The 15,236-nt window shown below is 40.0% G+C and overlaps 1 protein-coding gene and 1 long non-coding RNA gene across 2 annotated transcripts in view; one reads left to right on the forward strand and one right to left on the reverse strand.

The window, feature by feature from the left end:
* Positions 1-8,769, forward strand: part of si:ch73-52f15.5 (uncharacterized protein LOC100150557 homolog) — a 200,036-nt gene extending 191,267 nt beyond the window's left edge. Inside the window, exon 5 of the transcript XR_007427504.1 lies at positions 8,579-8,769. The gene's annotated coding sequence lies outside the window, so the exon portion shown is untranslated. The remainder of the gene's footprint in view (positions 1-8,578) is intronic.
* Positions 8,770-11,820: 3,051 nt separating this feature from the next.
* Positions 11,821-15,043, reverse strand: LOC111191545 (uncharacterized). The gene is made up of 4 exons (XR_002649521.2): positions 12,254-15,043; positions 12,102-12,146; positions 11,942-12,000; positions 11,821-11,862 (listed from the first exon to the last, which is right to left on the reverse strand). It is a non-coding gene; the product is annotated as an uncharacterized LOC111191545 (long non-coding RNA).
* Positions 15,044-15,236: the final 193 nt, after the last annotated feature.

Consider the following 15,236-nt stretch of genomic DNA (forward strand, 5'->3'; position numbering starts at 1 on the left):
TAAGCTCTACAGCTCAATGCTGGGGATTTTACACCCCTCAGTCTCACACCTGGCATTGGGCTTGGTCCCAGCAGCTTTATGTTTATTTATCTGCTCCACAGAGTATAGATAGTACCTCTCTACAGGAACTATACACGTTGTGTGTGCATAGACCACTGAAGACGTGTGTCATTCTGTAGTCCTCATTCGGCTTCCGTGTCTAAGCGTTTTTTCCCTATGAGGAAAATGAATGGGCTTTTCAAAAACCCGCCTCTGTCACATTCTGTGGTAAATAAATCTGTTCAGACCCCTGTACATTCTATTCTGTGTACATTTTACTCCTAAACACCACTGGATCCTCTGAATTATGAGATTGTTTAAGAGTTGTAATGAGAAAAATGCTAACATTAAGCTAATGCTACAGCGGAGTAAACTGACCTCCCGGCGCTGCTGCAGAGATTTACCGCAGAGATTTACCATCTGGGCGTTTCGAAAGGTTTGGCTGTGTCAAAAGGTGTGGGCGTGTCGAAAGGTGTGGGCGCGTTGAACTGTGTTGTACGTAACAGAGTGGGCGTGTCAAAACTTTACTCCTGGAAACGATTGCGGGTAGAAAGATTGCGGATGAATGGGGTTTCAAGCACTGTGCCAGACATCAACAACAGTAGTGTGTAATATTATCCCTTACTAACACGATTGTTTACTAATTTAGTTAGCTATCTAGCTACCCTAGACTAGCTAAGGAAGCTAGCAGATTAAGAGTGTTAAACTGAAGTAGGGGTTCACTGAAACTGGATTAAACTAGGTTATTTCTTGTACACGTTCTGTGTTCTTTATTTTAACGAATAAAATTAGATAAATGGTTTTGCTACAGTTTTCGTTTTTATTAGCTATGTGTGGTGCAAATGAAATACAATATTTGTGTGGGGCAAACGTGTCAAACAGGTTTGCCCCGCTCAGTGAAGCACCAACTGAGGAGCCTGTTAAAGGTACTCTGGTGATAGGAGACTCTATCGTCCGACACGTGAAATTAGCTACTCCTTTAGGGGCACCAGCGGCAACAGTTACTTGTTTACCGGGAGCCAGAGCACCGGACATTAGTGGCAACCTCAGGTTAGGGAATAGGAGATATTCGAGGGTAGTAATTCATGTAGGGGCCAATGATATTCGTCTGCGGCAGTCTGAAATAACTAAGGCTAATATTAAAGAGGTGATTAAACAAGCCCAGACGCTGTCCAAGGAGGTAATCTGCTCTGGCCCCATCCCAATGAGGCATGGTGATGAAGCTTACAGCAGGCTTTCTTCGCTGAACCGCTGGATGTCCAAGTGGTGTGCAGAAAATCATGTGGGCTTTATAGATAACTGGCTACACTTTGAGGGCAAGCCTGGTCTTTTAGGTAGGGATGGTGTCCACCCCACGCGGGAGGGTGCTGCCTTACTTTCATGCAGCATAGCTCATAGTCTTTTAGCTAGTCGGCAGAGTAGTATTAGAAGCTGCTGACAATACAGAGCCGGGACCAGGCCGCAGACGAGAGGCTTAACCGACCGTCTGCGAGCTGCAAAGAGACGTTACCTAGATACCAATGTATTCAGACTGTGTCTGTCCCCCGAGTGAAACAAAAACATCAAAACACTAAAACAGTAAATCTAAATAACTTAACTTATATTAAACAATCATATCCAGACTGTAGTACTAACATTTCAAGCCTAAAGATTGGTTTACTTAATATTAGATCTCTAAATTCAAAAGCAGTTCTAGTGAATGAAATGATAACTGATCAGAAATTCGATGTTCTGTGTCTGACAGAAACCTGGATTAGGCCAAATGAATATGTAGCATTAAATGAAGCCACCCCTGCAGGCTATAATTATATACACAATCCGAGATTGTCCGGTAGAGGAGGTGGGGTCTGCATATTTTTCCAAAGTACCTTAGTTAGCAATCAGAAACACTATGATAATTTTACTTCTTTTGAGCTTCTTTACACCAGTATAATTAATCCAATTACAAAAAAGAATGCATTTTCTTTAATTAACATCTACAGACCACCAGGGCCCTATTTAGAATTCTTAAAAGAATTTAGTGATTTTGTCACAGACTTAGCAGTATGTAGTGATAAAGTGATTATAGTTGGAGACTTCAACATTCATTTCGAAAAATTGGATGATCCATTAAAAAAGGCATTCACATCGATTTTAGACTCAGTTGGTATTATTCAAAATATAACAGGACCTACTCATTACTGTAATCATACTCTGGATTTAGTTTTGACCCTGGGTGTTAGCATAGATAACCTGAATATTCGTTCTCAAACCTCTGCAATTTCAGATCATTACCTTATTTCATTTAAATTACATCTCAGTCATAATATATGTACATCCCCTTGCTACTCTGTAAAACGTTCAATTACGCCTTTTACAGCCAACAATTTACAGGTAAGCTTCCAGACTTATCAACTCTAATATATTCTCCTATAGACCCAGTAGAACTAGACAAACTAACCAAAGGTTTAGAAAATACCTTTCGCTCTACCTTAGATGTTGTAGCACCCCTTAAACACAAAATAGAGAGACAGAAAAAGCTCGCACCGTGGTACAATGATCAAACTCGTACCTTAAAGCAGTTAGTACGAAATTTAGAGCGTAAATATCGGTCAACTAAACTGGAAGTGTTTCACTCTGCGTGGAAAGACAGTCTTGTTAAATATAGAAAAGAACTAAATAAAGCCCGCTCAGCGTATCTGGCCTCACAGATCGAGATAAATACAAATAATCCTAGAGTTCTCTTTAGTGTTATTTCCAAATTAACTAAAAACCAGGCAGGTACTGAACCTCAGATTCCAGTCATTCACACCAGCAACGATTTTATGGACTTCTTCAATAGTAAAATTGAAAACATTCGGGATAAAATTAAACAGATAAATATTACATCCTCTCTGTCATCTGGTCTGGCTGATCTAGAACAAAACCCTGTCACCGAAGTTAGGTTGGAAGTCTTTAACCCACTTCCACAGTTAGAACTAGAGAAAATGATCTCCTCTTCAAACAGCACAACCTGCACACTTGATGCTGTTCCCACAAAATTACTAAAACAGGTACTGCCAGATATAATTAAACCTCTGTTAATGATAGTAAACTCATCGCTCACCCTGGGCCATGTACCCAAAGCCTTTAAAACAGCTGTAATTAAACCTCTGATCAAGAAACCAAATCTTGATCCTACTGTACTGTCTAACTATAGACCTATTTCAAACTTACCCTTTATTTCTAAGATTTTAGAAAAAGCTGTAGCCCAACAACTTTGCTCTTACCTGCAAAGAAACCAAATCTATGAGAAATTTCAATCTGGATTTAGGCCTTATCATAGCACTGAGACAGCTTTAGTTAGAATAACAAACGATCTACTTATAGCCGCCGACCAAGGCTGTGTTTCCCTACTCGTACTTCTCGATCTGAGCGCAGCCTTTGATACAATAGATCATACTATCCTTTTAGAAAGACTAGAGAACATGGTCGGTGTAACCGGAACTGCCTTAGCATGGTTTAAATCGTACTTAACCGATCGCTATCAGTTTGTGAGGATAAATGATATGTCTTCCAGTTATACCAAGGTAAGATATGGAATTCCACAAGGCTCTATATTAGGACCGTTATTATTTACATTATATATGCTCCCACTGGGCAAAGTTATTAGAAAACATGATGTGAATTTTCATTGTTATGCGGATGACACGCAGCTCTTCATATCAGCCAAACCTGATGACAGAGTGAGATTAAAGAAAATCGAGGATTGTGTAGAAGATGTAAAATCATGGATGTCGCACAACTTCCTCCTATTAAATAGTGATAAAACAGAAGTTCTCCTATTAGGCCCCAAAGCTGCTAGAAATAAATTATCAGACTTAATGCTAAATCTGGCTGACTTCTCAGCCACCCCTGGTTCAGCAGCTAAAAACCTTGGAGTTATCATAGATTCAGATCTAGCATTCGATAAACACATATCTAATGTTACTAGAACAGCTTTTCTACACCTCCGTAATATTGCCAAGCTAAGAAATGCCCTATCACTGCATGACGCAGAAAAATTAGTATATGCCTTTATTAACTCAAGGCTAGATTATTGTAATGCGCTACTGTCTGGATGTTCCGGCAGTAACTTAAATAAACTTCAGCTAGTTCAAAATGCTGCAGCCAGGGTCCTTACTAAAAACGAGAAAATTTGACCATATTAGTCCAGTCCTGTCAGCACTGCACTGGCTTCCAGTCAAATTCCGCATAGACTATAAAATTCTCCTGTTAACGTATAAAGCCCTACACGGGCTCGCTCCTGAGTATTTACAAGACCTCATCTCCTGTTATGAACCACCGCGATTACTTCGATCACAGGGTGCTGGTTTATTAGTAGTTCCTAAAATTCAGAGGAGCTCTGCAGGAGGAAGAGCTTTCTCTTATAAAGCGCCTCAACTCTGGAATAATCTCCCCGAATATGTTCGGGACTCAGACACAGTCTCAATCTTTAAGTCTAGACTGAAAACTTACTTGTTTAGTTTAGCTTTTGGTAATTAATGTTTTTCCCTTTAGATAAGGCTGCAGATTCAGGGGTTCATGGACAAAGGGAATTGTGGTAAACTGAGATGCTGGTGCTGCTGTTCTCCCACTGCACACGGTCACTCAGGTTTGTGGACGGTGGAGTGGGTGGATGCCAGTGTTTCAAGTCAAGTGAACTTTATTGTCATTCAGACTTTACAACAGAGTGCATGGTTGAACGAGATTGCGTTTCTCCAAACTCCAATGTGCAGAAAAAAAAAAACACATAAAAACACAGACATACAACTAACATGACATAAATAACAAATTGACAGTGCAGATGCAGAATAGGGTAATATATATGCATGTATATTGCACAATGTCATAATATAATATTGCACATTATAGCAATAACGTACCTAAGCTATATAAAATAAGCAAACATAACACTGTAAACTTGAAATGTGTAAAGTGATAAAGTGACAAAGTGCTTAATTTTAAAGAAATAAGTCTATTGCACCGAATTTGAAGCGTTTAAAGGATATTAATGGCAGAGATTTTATTATTTTGTACAGTTTCATGTGAATATGTGGTGAGGACCATAAGTGTTCAGTATTTGTTGAGTGATCAAGAGTTTAAGTCTTTAAGTCTGCTCATCCGGAAGTGTTTAGCAGTCTGATGGCCTGTGGAAAAAAACTTTTGTTCAGTCTGGAAGTCCTGCACCTCATGCTGCGGTAACATTTTCCAGAGGGCAGCAGTCTGAACAGTTCGTGAGCTGGATGGGTGGCATCTCTGACCATCCTGGTGGCTCTGCTGTGGCACCTTGATGGGTACAGATCTTTTACAGGTGGAAGTGAAGTCCTGATGATGCGCTCTGCTGTCCTCACTACTCTCTGGAGTGATTTCTGTTCTGCAATTGTGCAGCTGCTGTACCAGACCGTGAGGCTGCTGGTCAAGATACTCTCTATTGTTCCTCTGTAGAAAGTTGTGAGGATGTGAGGGGGAAAGTTAGCTCTTCTCATCCTTCGTAGGAAGTGAAGGCGCTGCTGTGCTTTCTTAACCAGGGAGGTGGTGTGTGTGGTCCATGTCAGGTCGTCTGCGATGTGCACCCCAAGAAACTTGATACTATTCACAGACTCCACAGTTTTGCCCTGGATTGTGAGTGGTGTGTGCACTTCCTCCTGAAGTCAATAGTCATTTCTTTTGTCTTGTTGACATTCAGTGACAGGTTGTTTCTGCCGCACCAGGCAACAAGTTGGTTTACCTCCTCTCTGTAGGCAGACTCATCGTCATTACTGATGAGGCCCACTACTGTAGTATCATCTGCAAACCTGATGGTGTGGTTTGAGTTGTATTTGGCACAGCAGTCGTGGGTCAACAGAGTGAACAACAGAGGGCTCAACACGCATCCTTGGGGAACACCAGTGTTCATGATGGTGGTTTGGGAGGTGTTTCCTCCAACTCGCACTGTCTGCGGTCTGTCTGTGAGGAAGTCCAAAAGCCAGTTGCACAGTGAGGTGTCAATGCCTAATGGGCCAAGTTTTTCTACAAGGTGCTGGGGGATGACCGTGTTAAAGGCGGAGCTGAAGTCAATGAAAAGCATCTGCACATAACTGTTCTTGTTTTCCAGATGGGTCAAGCTCAGGTGGAGTGCTGTTGATATGGCATCATCAGTGGAGCGGTTGGGGCGGTATGCAAATTGAAGTGGGTCGAATGTTGTAGGCAGTCGTGATGTAATGTGTTCTTTGACCAGTCTCTCAAAGCACTTCATTACGATGGGAGTCAGTGCGATGGGTCGGTAGTCATTCAGTGATGCTGCTGGTGACTTCTTTGGCAGTGGTACAATGGTTGTAGCTTTGAAGCACTGAGGCACAATGGCTTGGCTCAAAGAGGTGTTGTAGATGTCTGCCAGGACATGTGCCAGTTGTTCGGCACATTCCTTAAGTACATACCCTGGAATGTTGTCAGGACCTGCTGCTTTCTGAGGGTTGACCTTGCGCAGAGCCTTCTGGACATCAGCTGGGTCGAGACAGAGGATTTTATCATCCAGACTAAGGGTAGCTTTTGTTATTGGGGTGATGTTGTTGTCCTCAAATCTGCTGAAGTGGTGTTGAGTGTGTTGAGGAAGTCAGTGCTGTTATTGCTGAGTGGGGGGCGTGGCCTGTAGTCCGTGATGGACTGGATGCCCTGCCACAAGCGCCTGGAGTCTTTGGAGTCAGTGAAATGGTTTTGAATTTTCTGTCCATAAGCCCGCTTTGCTGCTCTTACACCTCGGTTCAAGTTAGCTCTAGCAGATCTGAGAGCATCCTTGTCACCAGACTTAAAAGCAGCATTACGTGCACGTAGAAGGGCATGCACCTCTCTAGTGAGCCAGGGTTTCTGGTTGGCACTTGTGGTGATGTTCTTGGTAGCAGTCACATCTTCCACACACTTGGACACGTATCCCATCACTGACTCAGCATACTCTTCCAGATTGGTGTGATAATTGACAGTGGCAGCCTCTTTGAACATATTCCAGTCAGTGCATTCAAAGCAGTCCTGAAGTGCTGAGACTGCTCCCTCTGGCCAGGTCCTTATCTGCTTCACAGCTGGCTTAGCTCTGGTCAGCAGTGGCCTGTATGCTGGAATTAGCATAACAGAGAGATGGTCTGAGTTTCCAAGGTGGGGGTGGGGGGCTGTTTTGAATGCCTTTTTTATGTTTGTGTAGACCCGGTCTAGTGTGTTTTTTCCTCTGGTAGCAAAGTTCACATGTTGGTGGTAGTGCGGAAAAACTGACCTCAGATCAGCCTGGTTGAAATCGCCTGCTGTAATGAAAACACAGTCTGGATTGGCATTCTGTATCATGCTGATGGATTGATACAGAGTGGAGAGAGAGCTTCCTTTGTGTTAGCACTGGGATGAATGTACACTCCCATGATGTAGATGGCTGTGAACTCTTTTGGCAGGTAGAATGGTCTACATCTTACCGTCAGAAACTCAACATCTTCAGAACAGTGGCTTGACACAGCTTTAGCGTTCGTACACCAGTTGTTATTGATGTAAATGGAAACACCACCACCCCGCGATTTGCCGCTGAGAGCGTAGCTCCTGTCCGCACGGAATGTTGTTAGCCCCTCCATGCTAACGGCGCTATCTGCTACGGCAGAGTTTAGCCATGTCTCGGTGAAGACAAAAGCACAGCAGTCTCTAATCTTGCGTTGGGTGGTTAATTCCAGCCTCAAATAGTCCATTTTATTCTCCAGTGATCGTACATTGGCCAGTAAGATGGATGGAAGCGCTGGTCTGTGTGGGTTAGCCTTTAACCTTGCGCTAGCGCCCGCCCGAGTTCCGCGTTTCCGGGAACGCTCACACCGCTGTAGGCCTCTGGGTCCTTTTGGCACAGAATCACGATTTCGTGGAGTGTCTCGACATGTGTAGTCCGTAAACTGCACAGCGGTTTGCTGGATGAGACGATTTCTTGAAGCCTGAGCAAAGTACTACGACTATAGACTAATCTAGTAGCCGAAATTGTCGGTATAGACAGTACATTTAACATAAAACGCACATCGCTAACGGGAGCCGAAGTAGCCGCTGCCGTACTGGGTGCCGCCATCTTTAGGATGTTAATAGTATCAGATGCTCAGGGAGCCTCCATGTCTATGTTACCTTCTGGCTCTCTGCCTTTAGTTAGGCTGTTTTATTTAGATCTGCCGGAGTCATTTGCCACACTCTGATAATGTTTTATATTCTCCGTTTTACATAAATCCAGTCAAAACTAATTCCATCTCTCTGCCTTCCTCCGAGTTACTGACTGCCCACCTGGCTGACCCGATACCGAGGGATGTTGGACCCTCAGGCTCTCATGTCCTCTGTCTGGCCAGACTGGAAGTTTCTGAAGTCAGCTCTTCTCCATCCACCACCACAGATCAGCCGCTCATCATCCATCTTACTCTATAAGCCATTAGTGGAGCTGCTATACACCTGAATATATAAAACCTATGTGGATGTATAAAAGACTTTTTTTATATTTATTTAAAAGCCATTTGACCAGTGGTAGGATGGTCCCCCCTTTAATGTGAGTCTTGGTCCTCCCAAGGTTTCTTCCTCCTCCTGCAGCTCTGAGGGAGTTTTTCCTTGCCTCCGCGCTCACTGGGGGTTCTGTATTATGTATTTTCTATGTTTAATGTTTTGCCTGATTCTTTGTCCTGTAATCATGTTTCTGTAAAGCTGCTTTGTGCCAACACCAGTTGTAAAAAGCGCTATACAAATAAATTTGATTTGATTTGATATTTGGTTGATTTGTTTTTTACAGTAATTGTCACTGTACTCGTGTATTCTCGTTTAGAACAAAAGTAGGCATGTTGTTGTTTAGAAGTGATTTTTTCTTGTATAGCAGCGCTTTATTATTAATTGATTAATATTATTAATTATTTCATTATTGTAGATTTAACAGGGTAGGTGCTGGATAAGATTTATTTGAAATAAATGTTTATTATTTTAAATTAACCATGTTGTACATATGTTTTAATATTTTTCAAGCATGTTTTAGGATTGCCATAAATATACTAAATTACAAAGAGCTCAATACATTTGGTAATAGGTTTGTTTGTTCCCTTTATATAATTCTACGGACCCTGGTAAAATCTCTCCATATGACCTTTCACATCAGAAAAAACTGTAAGGTATAAATAAATTCTAAGAAAAATATTTGAAACATAAAAATAACAAACGCAAACCATGATGCTCAATCACTATTTTTTTAAAAGTGTCATGCTGAGTGAACAGGTTTTTCACTCTATTAGTTGAAGGTGTGGTTCCTTCATAGTACACCCAAAAATTACTTTTCCCCTTGTTTTTAGTTTATTCATGCATATAATGTGAACTAAATATGCATATGCATCCCTAACTGTATCATATCAAATAAGTAATCAAATATTAATTTGCTCAGGAAAAAAATCTTTTTTTTTTACACAGGATAAACAGGTTAGCCTCTGCTGTAGGGTGTTTTTAAGATAATATTAAAAAACTAAATATGAATTCAGTTCTTTATTAATATGAAGAATACACTACTGCAACAAAATTATATAAATCCATTTTATTTTCTATAAATATAACATTTTTATATAACATTGAATACAACATTTAATATAACATCTATAGGGCATACCTGTCAAGTCTCCCGTTTTGGCCGGGTATTTTACTCCTCTTTCTCGCCGTCCTCCCGTATTAGTATTTTCCCGTAAATTTCCCGTATTATATTACAATTAAAAATATATATATTATTGAGGAGACAGGGCACTGACCGCTCTGTGTCTCTTAACCAATCGTGGAGGCGGTTCAAGGAGAAAGTCCCGCCTTTCAGGAGAAACAGCCAATCAGCTTGCAAATGAGGGTGGCTCTGGGGAAGCCCCCCGTCGCTGTGAGTTCAGGCAGCTAGTCGGAGCAGCTGACGTTAAAAAATATCTGGATATTCAGTGATTTTTCTAAAAGAAAGGTAACGGTAGGCTAATCATGTAAACTGTGATGAGATTTTTCTGATAGCTGCTTAAAAATACTCGTCTCCGAAATAAAACACACAGATTAAACCTTTTAAAATAAAAAAAATACAGCTAGTTTAACTAGAAATGTGGCGAGGACCGACATTAACTGAACTGATCAGGGGTGGAGTGATCAAAAGATTCATTTTGCAGAATTTGTGCACCCTTTGTTCAATTTTAAATCCATTAAATAAATAAAAAATATATCATATAAAAGAGTGCATTTATACCAAAAAGACATGAAATCTTAACTTTTTAAAAAATATATAGAAAGAGGTTTTTAATTTGGCTGTATTAAAAGAATGACATATGCAGGAATGTCCGCAACATTTCAGATTCTGATAATCTAATTGTGTGTAAGTGGTTCACATGTCGTTATTTTAGATTTTTTGTAAACCTGTCTTAAAATGTAAGGGATACCTTACCTTCGTTGGGCTGGTGGGACGGCTTTAAGCGGACAGAGTAAAATATCCCTTATTTTTAAATCTAAAACTTGACAGGTATGCTATAGGGTATATTTTGTAAACAACAGTAACTTAAAAATGACTGCATACAAAATAGTGTTACAAGATAAAAAAAAATGTAAACACAAAAATCTACAACCAAACTACAGTGCAGCATGTTTAGTGCATGCATATAAACTGGAAAAAATAATCATAAATAATAATTGAAACGTCAAATAATGTGAAAAAAAACAAGTTCATTTTCATTCAGAAACAACAATACTAATGTTTTGAGTGTTTAAATATCAATATATGGTGGAATAACCCTGAAAAACTCTGATTTTTAATTCATGTAGCATACATGAATTTGATGTCATGTGTCAACATGCTCTCCTGCACCAGTCTTACACACTGCTTTTGGGTGAATTTATCTAATTTCTGCTGCTTTTATATATCTGTGGACATGAAAGTGATTGGAACCTGATTTCAATGATTTGGATGGGTGGGCAAACACTTTTGGCAATATAGTTAAATACCTTACAAACAGCCTGACTTGTTGAGCACAGTCCGCAGAACAGAAACCTGGAAAGTCTTGGTCTGCATAGAATCCCTGATATGCCCCCTCTTTTCCACGACCACAGTAGCCCACAATGTCCTTATAGAGCTGTTTACACTCAGAGCAGTCGGACAATTTGTACTCTGCTCTGCACTCTCTTCTTACTTCATCAGTGATCGAGTCCCAGTTGACAGTGCCTGCAAAACAAAATATACATTAGTAATATACATTAGGAACATACAATGTGCAAAGTATGTTGTGACATTGTAACCCTATAAAACTATAAAATGCTTAAACCAAAGGTCTAAAACTGAAAAAAGATATTTTACATACTATCAAGCCAGGCCAAGTGGGCTTTCCTCCTGAAACTTTGTTTGTTCACAATACTGTAGAAATCTCTGCACACAAGTGACAGATGCAAGAAGGCCGCATCCCCATCCTCATACACAACATCTAACAGAATTTTTCAGAGCATCTCTGGGGGCAACTGCATATAGCAACACAAAAACAGAAAAAAAAGGACTGTTATAATATACAACATTCACAAATCGGCAATCTTGTGCCATAAAGACTTAAACTTCCCACAGCAATATTTAACTTGACAATGTATACCTCCAAAATGCATGTTGTTGGTTTTGTTGGTTTTAGGCCTATGCAAAAAAACAAAGAAAAGCAATAATATTTCAGTGAATGATCTCTACAAGACCAAGTACAACTCAACTGACCTCTCTAAAGATAATTCTCAAGAGAGGAAACTGTCAAGGCACAGTTAAACATGACAAATATGAGGTAAAAGAAGTTACCATGTGTGTCCATCATTTTCTTTGCTCTCCCTGAAGTGCATCTTAAAATACAACATAAATGAAAAGTTAGTTTGTTAATATGCTTGAAATACTTCACCCTGGAATGCTAGTAATACTCACTCCAAACAAGTAACCAGTAGGAGTGCACACCACCATCTCCTTATGGCAGGCATATCTGTCTGAGGTAAAAAAAAAAATTAAAAAAAAGCAAAGAAACTGAATTACTTTTAAATTCATTGTGATATGGCCTACTAACAATGCATTAAGGTCAATAATTTACCTCTGTAAAGTCAAAAATTCCTCCCAGGACCATGTAGAGTGCATACTGTAATGAAAAGGACAATACTTTTTGAGTGGATGAGGGAAACATGGTGACATATGATCTAAATGTTAAACAAATTCATTTTCTTTTTCCTATTGATGTAAACTCACCATAAGCATAAAAACTCCACAGCTATTGCTAGAGTGTTGCATTGGAATTTCCTAAAGAAAAAACAATGTTAAGAAATTTTTATTTAAATGGTAGTGGAACATTGGGTGTAAATTATTTGCTAAATTGGTGGTGCATCAGGTGGACCTCTGTCCATGGTCCCGATGAAATTGCCTCAGCAAGGTTCCTAGAAAATGAAATCAAGAGAGTAACCTCAATTATCTCTATAATCATAAAAACAAAAAAATTCCTGAACCACAAACATTTGAAGTTCTTGGGATAATAATGCTTCCTTGTTAATTTGCATCTAAAGCTTAGAGAAACTCCTGACATCACTTACAATTACAAACTGAGATAGATTTTAACTTAGCAGACAAGTTATTCTTTGATTATGTTTTTTTTTTGCCTCAAACTCCAGTATACTCCCAAGAACATGAAGGAAATAAACAAGAAATAAAAAGGCTGTACAGTTTAAAACAGAACTACTATACAGCATTTTTTTGGGAACTTTTTTTTTTTTTTAAACCTGTACACTCAACTGAATCCGTCATCACTGAGGCCAGTTGCACAGTGTGAGTCAAAAACAGAAAAGTTGTTTCAGCTTTGGCCGCAATATCTGTCCCAGAAATGTACACAAAGACATGAATCCGAGGGTCAATCAGAAACTTTACACTGACATTTTATACACAGTATTACGTATAATGCTGTTGCTCCAGGAAGGCAGTAAAATGAAGTCCATGCTTAAAGAATTTGCCTTTTGAAAGATAATAACTTCAGAAAAAATGAAGTGAAAACTTGAACTGAATTTAAATCAATTCAGTGCATGAATTTGAATTGTATCAACCCTACATGATGGTGAATTATATTTGAATTGAAATTACAGGAAGTAAAAGTACTATACAGGATAATGCTGCTGCATCTTATGCTCAACAGTTTCTCAAATGTTTAGTAATTGTGGTGGCAACATTCAGGTCTGAATATCTTGGTCTGCTGTTGTAGCATTTTCTGCTATTTGAAAGTTATTACAGTTTTAATAATCTGTTTTATAGAGTATGATTTTAATGTTAATTTGTTTTTGAATTGCAATTCCACAACCCTGTTATATACTATTTTACATTGATTTTAATCAGAATTACTACAAAATTGTACATGAAAGAATAATCTACAACAGCCAACTACTACACAAAATATGTATACTCACAGGAAGGTGTTCCACTGGGTCTGCACAAACTGGAGGTAAGTTTCGATAGAGGTAAGTTAAATGGACTGTATAATAAGGCTGGCTCTATATGATTTGTCCTCCTTCGGAGTGTCGGTCAGAACACTGGTGTTAAGGACCTGTCCCACTGCGATTGCCTCTAAATATCCACTAAAGTACGTCCAAATTTCAGTGGACGCAGTTTAGTGAATATTTAGTGGATATTTAGACGCAATCTGGACGTAGTTTAGTGGATATTTGGACGTAGTTTAGACGTTGCCGTCCACTTTAGATGCAAAAGTGGTTTTGGTACCTCCCAAAATTTTCGGAATAGACGGCGACTAATATGGACGTAATTTAGTGGATATTTAGACGCAGTACGGACGTATTTTAGTGGATATTTGGACGGCACGTACAGGTGGACGTCGACGTCCATAAAAATATTTTTCTGGCGTCCATCGCTTTACCATCAGCCGGTCATACAGTCCAAACTCCACCCGGCGTACAATCCAAGGCCTGACCCATACAGTCCTCTCCTGCTGCCGCCGCCTCCTCCTCCTCCCGGTCTGGTCCAGCACATGGAGGAGTATGTTCTGCTGCTGCACCATCACTGCAAGGAATCTGTGGTCCATGGTTGTGTAGAAGAGAATAGATGTGCTCTCTCTTGTTTTTCAAGAAGAAATGATGATTTACTAGAAAAAACAACCATATATAGTTGGAAGTCGACGTCCAAAAAGTGGAAGTCGACGTCCAAAGAGTGGAAGTCGACGTACAAATTTGGAAGTCGGCGTGCAACTTAAATTTGGACGGAATATGGACGTAATTTGGACGCAGTGCGTCTATATTTTGGACGCAGCGCGTTCACTCAGTGGACGCAGTGTTTTCTGATAAATTTGGACGTACTTTAGTGGATATTTAGACGCAATCGCAGTGGGACAGGGCCTTTAGTGGTGATTAAGGATTAATTGTACTGAAACCTCAGGTGTGTTACACAGCAGCACTTTACTTGCACACAGGCTTAGTTGAATACAGAGCTTGAAAAGTATGAAACGTATGGTCTGGAACAAAAGAAAATAGCAAAAACATTTCCATAATTGTTTAGAATTAACTAAGCATAACATTTGTGGCAGATAATACATAAAACAGCTACTTGAGTGGCCCAACAGTGCCCCCTAGTGGGGAAAAGGCGGTAATTCACCTATTTTCTACACAGAAGGTTCTAGAACTCTTGCTAGTAGTACAACATGGAGCTAAAACACATTTTATAAGCCAAAATACACGTCATACACTTAATAGAACCCACAATTAACAATTAATCCACACTAGGTGGCCTTAAGACATTACTAGAAAGGATTTTACACATTTATAACAGATAGCTAACATTAGAATATTAATCAAAATATCAACAGTATCAAAACATCTACTCTTGACCACTTTAAACATCAGGTAATCCACTCACTTCAAGTCAAGGACGCATACTTCACACACAAAGGGGGGTAAACACATACCTGTCAAGTCTCCCGTTTTGGCCGGGAAACTACCGTATTTTACTCCTCTTTCCCGCCGTCCTCCCGTATTAGTATTTTCCCGTAAATTTCCCGTATTTTATTAAAATAAAAAAATATATATTATTGAGGATACAGGGCACTGACCGCTCTGTGTCTCTTAACCAATCGTGGAGCCGGTTCAAGGAGAAGGTCCCGCCTTTCAGGAGAAACAGCCAATCAGCTTGCAAGGAGGGTCAGTGTGGGGAAGCCCCGCCCTCCTCGCTGTGAGTTCAGGCAGCT

Source organism: Astyanax mexicanus, chromosome 20, assembly GCF_023375975.1.
Source record: "Astyanax mexicanus isolate ESR-SI-001 chromosome 20, AstMex3_surface, whole genome shotgun sequence".
NCBI classification, from domain to species: Eukaryota; Metazoa; Chordata; class Actinopteri; order Characiformes; family Acestrorhamphidae; genus Astyanax; species Astyanax mexicanus.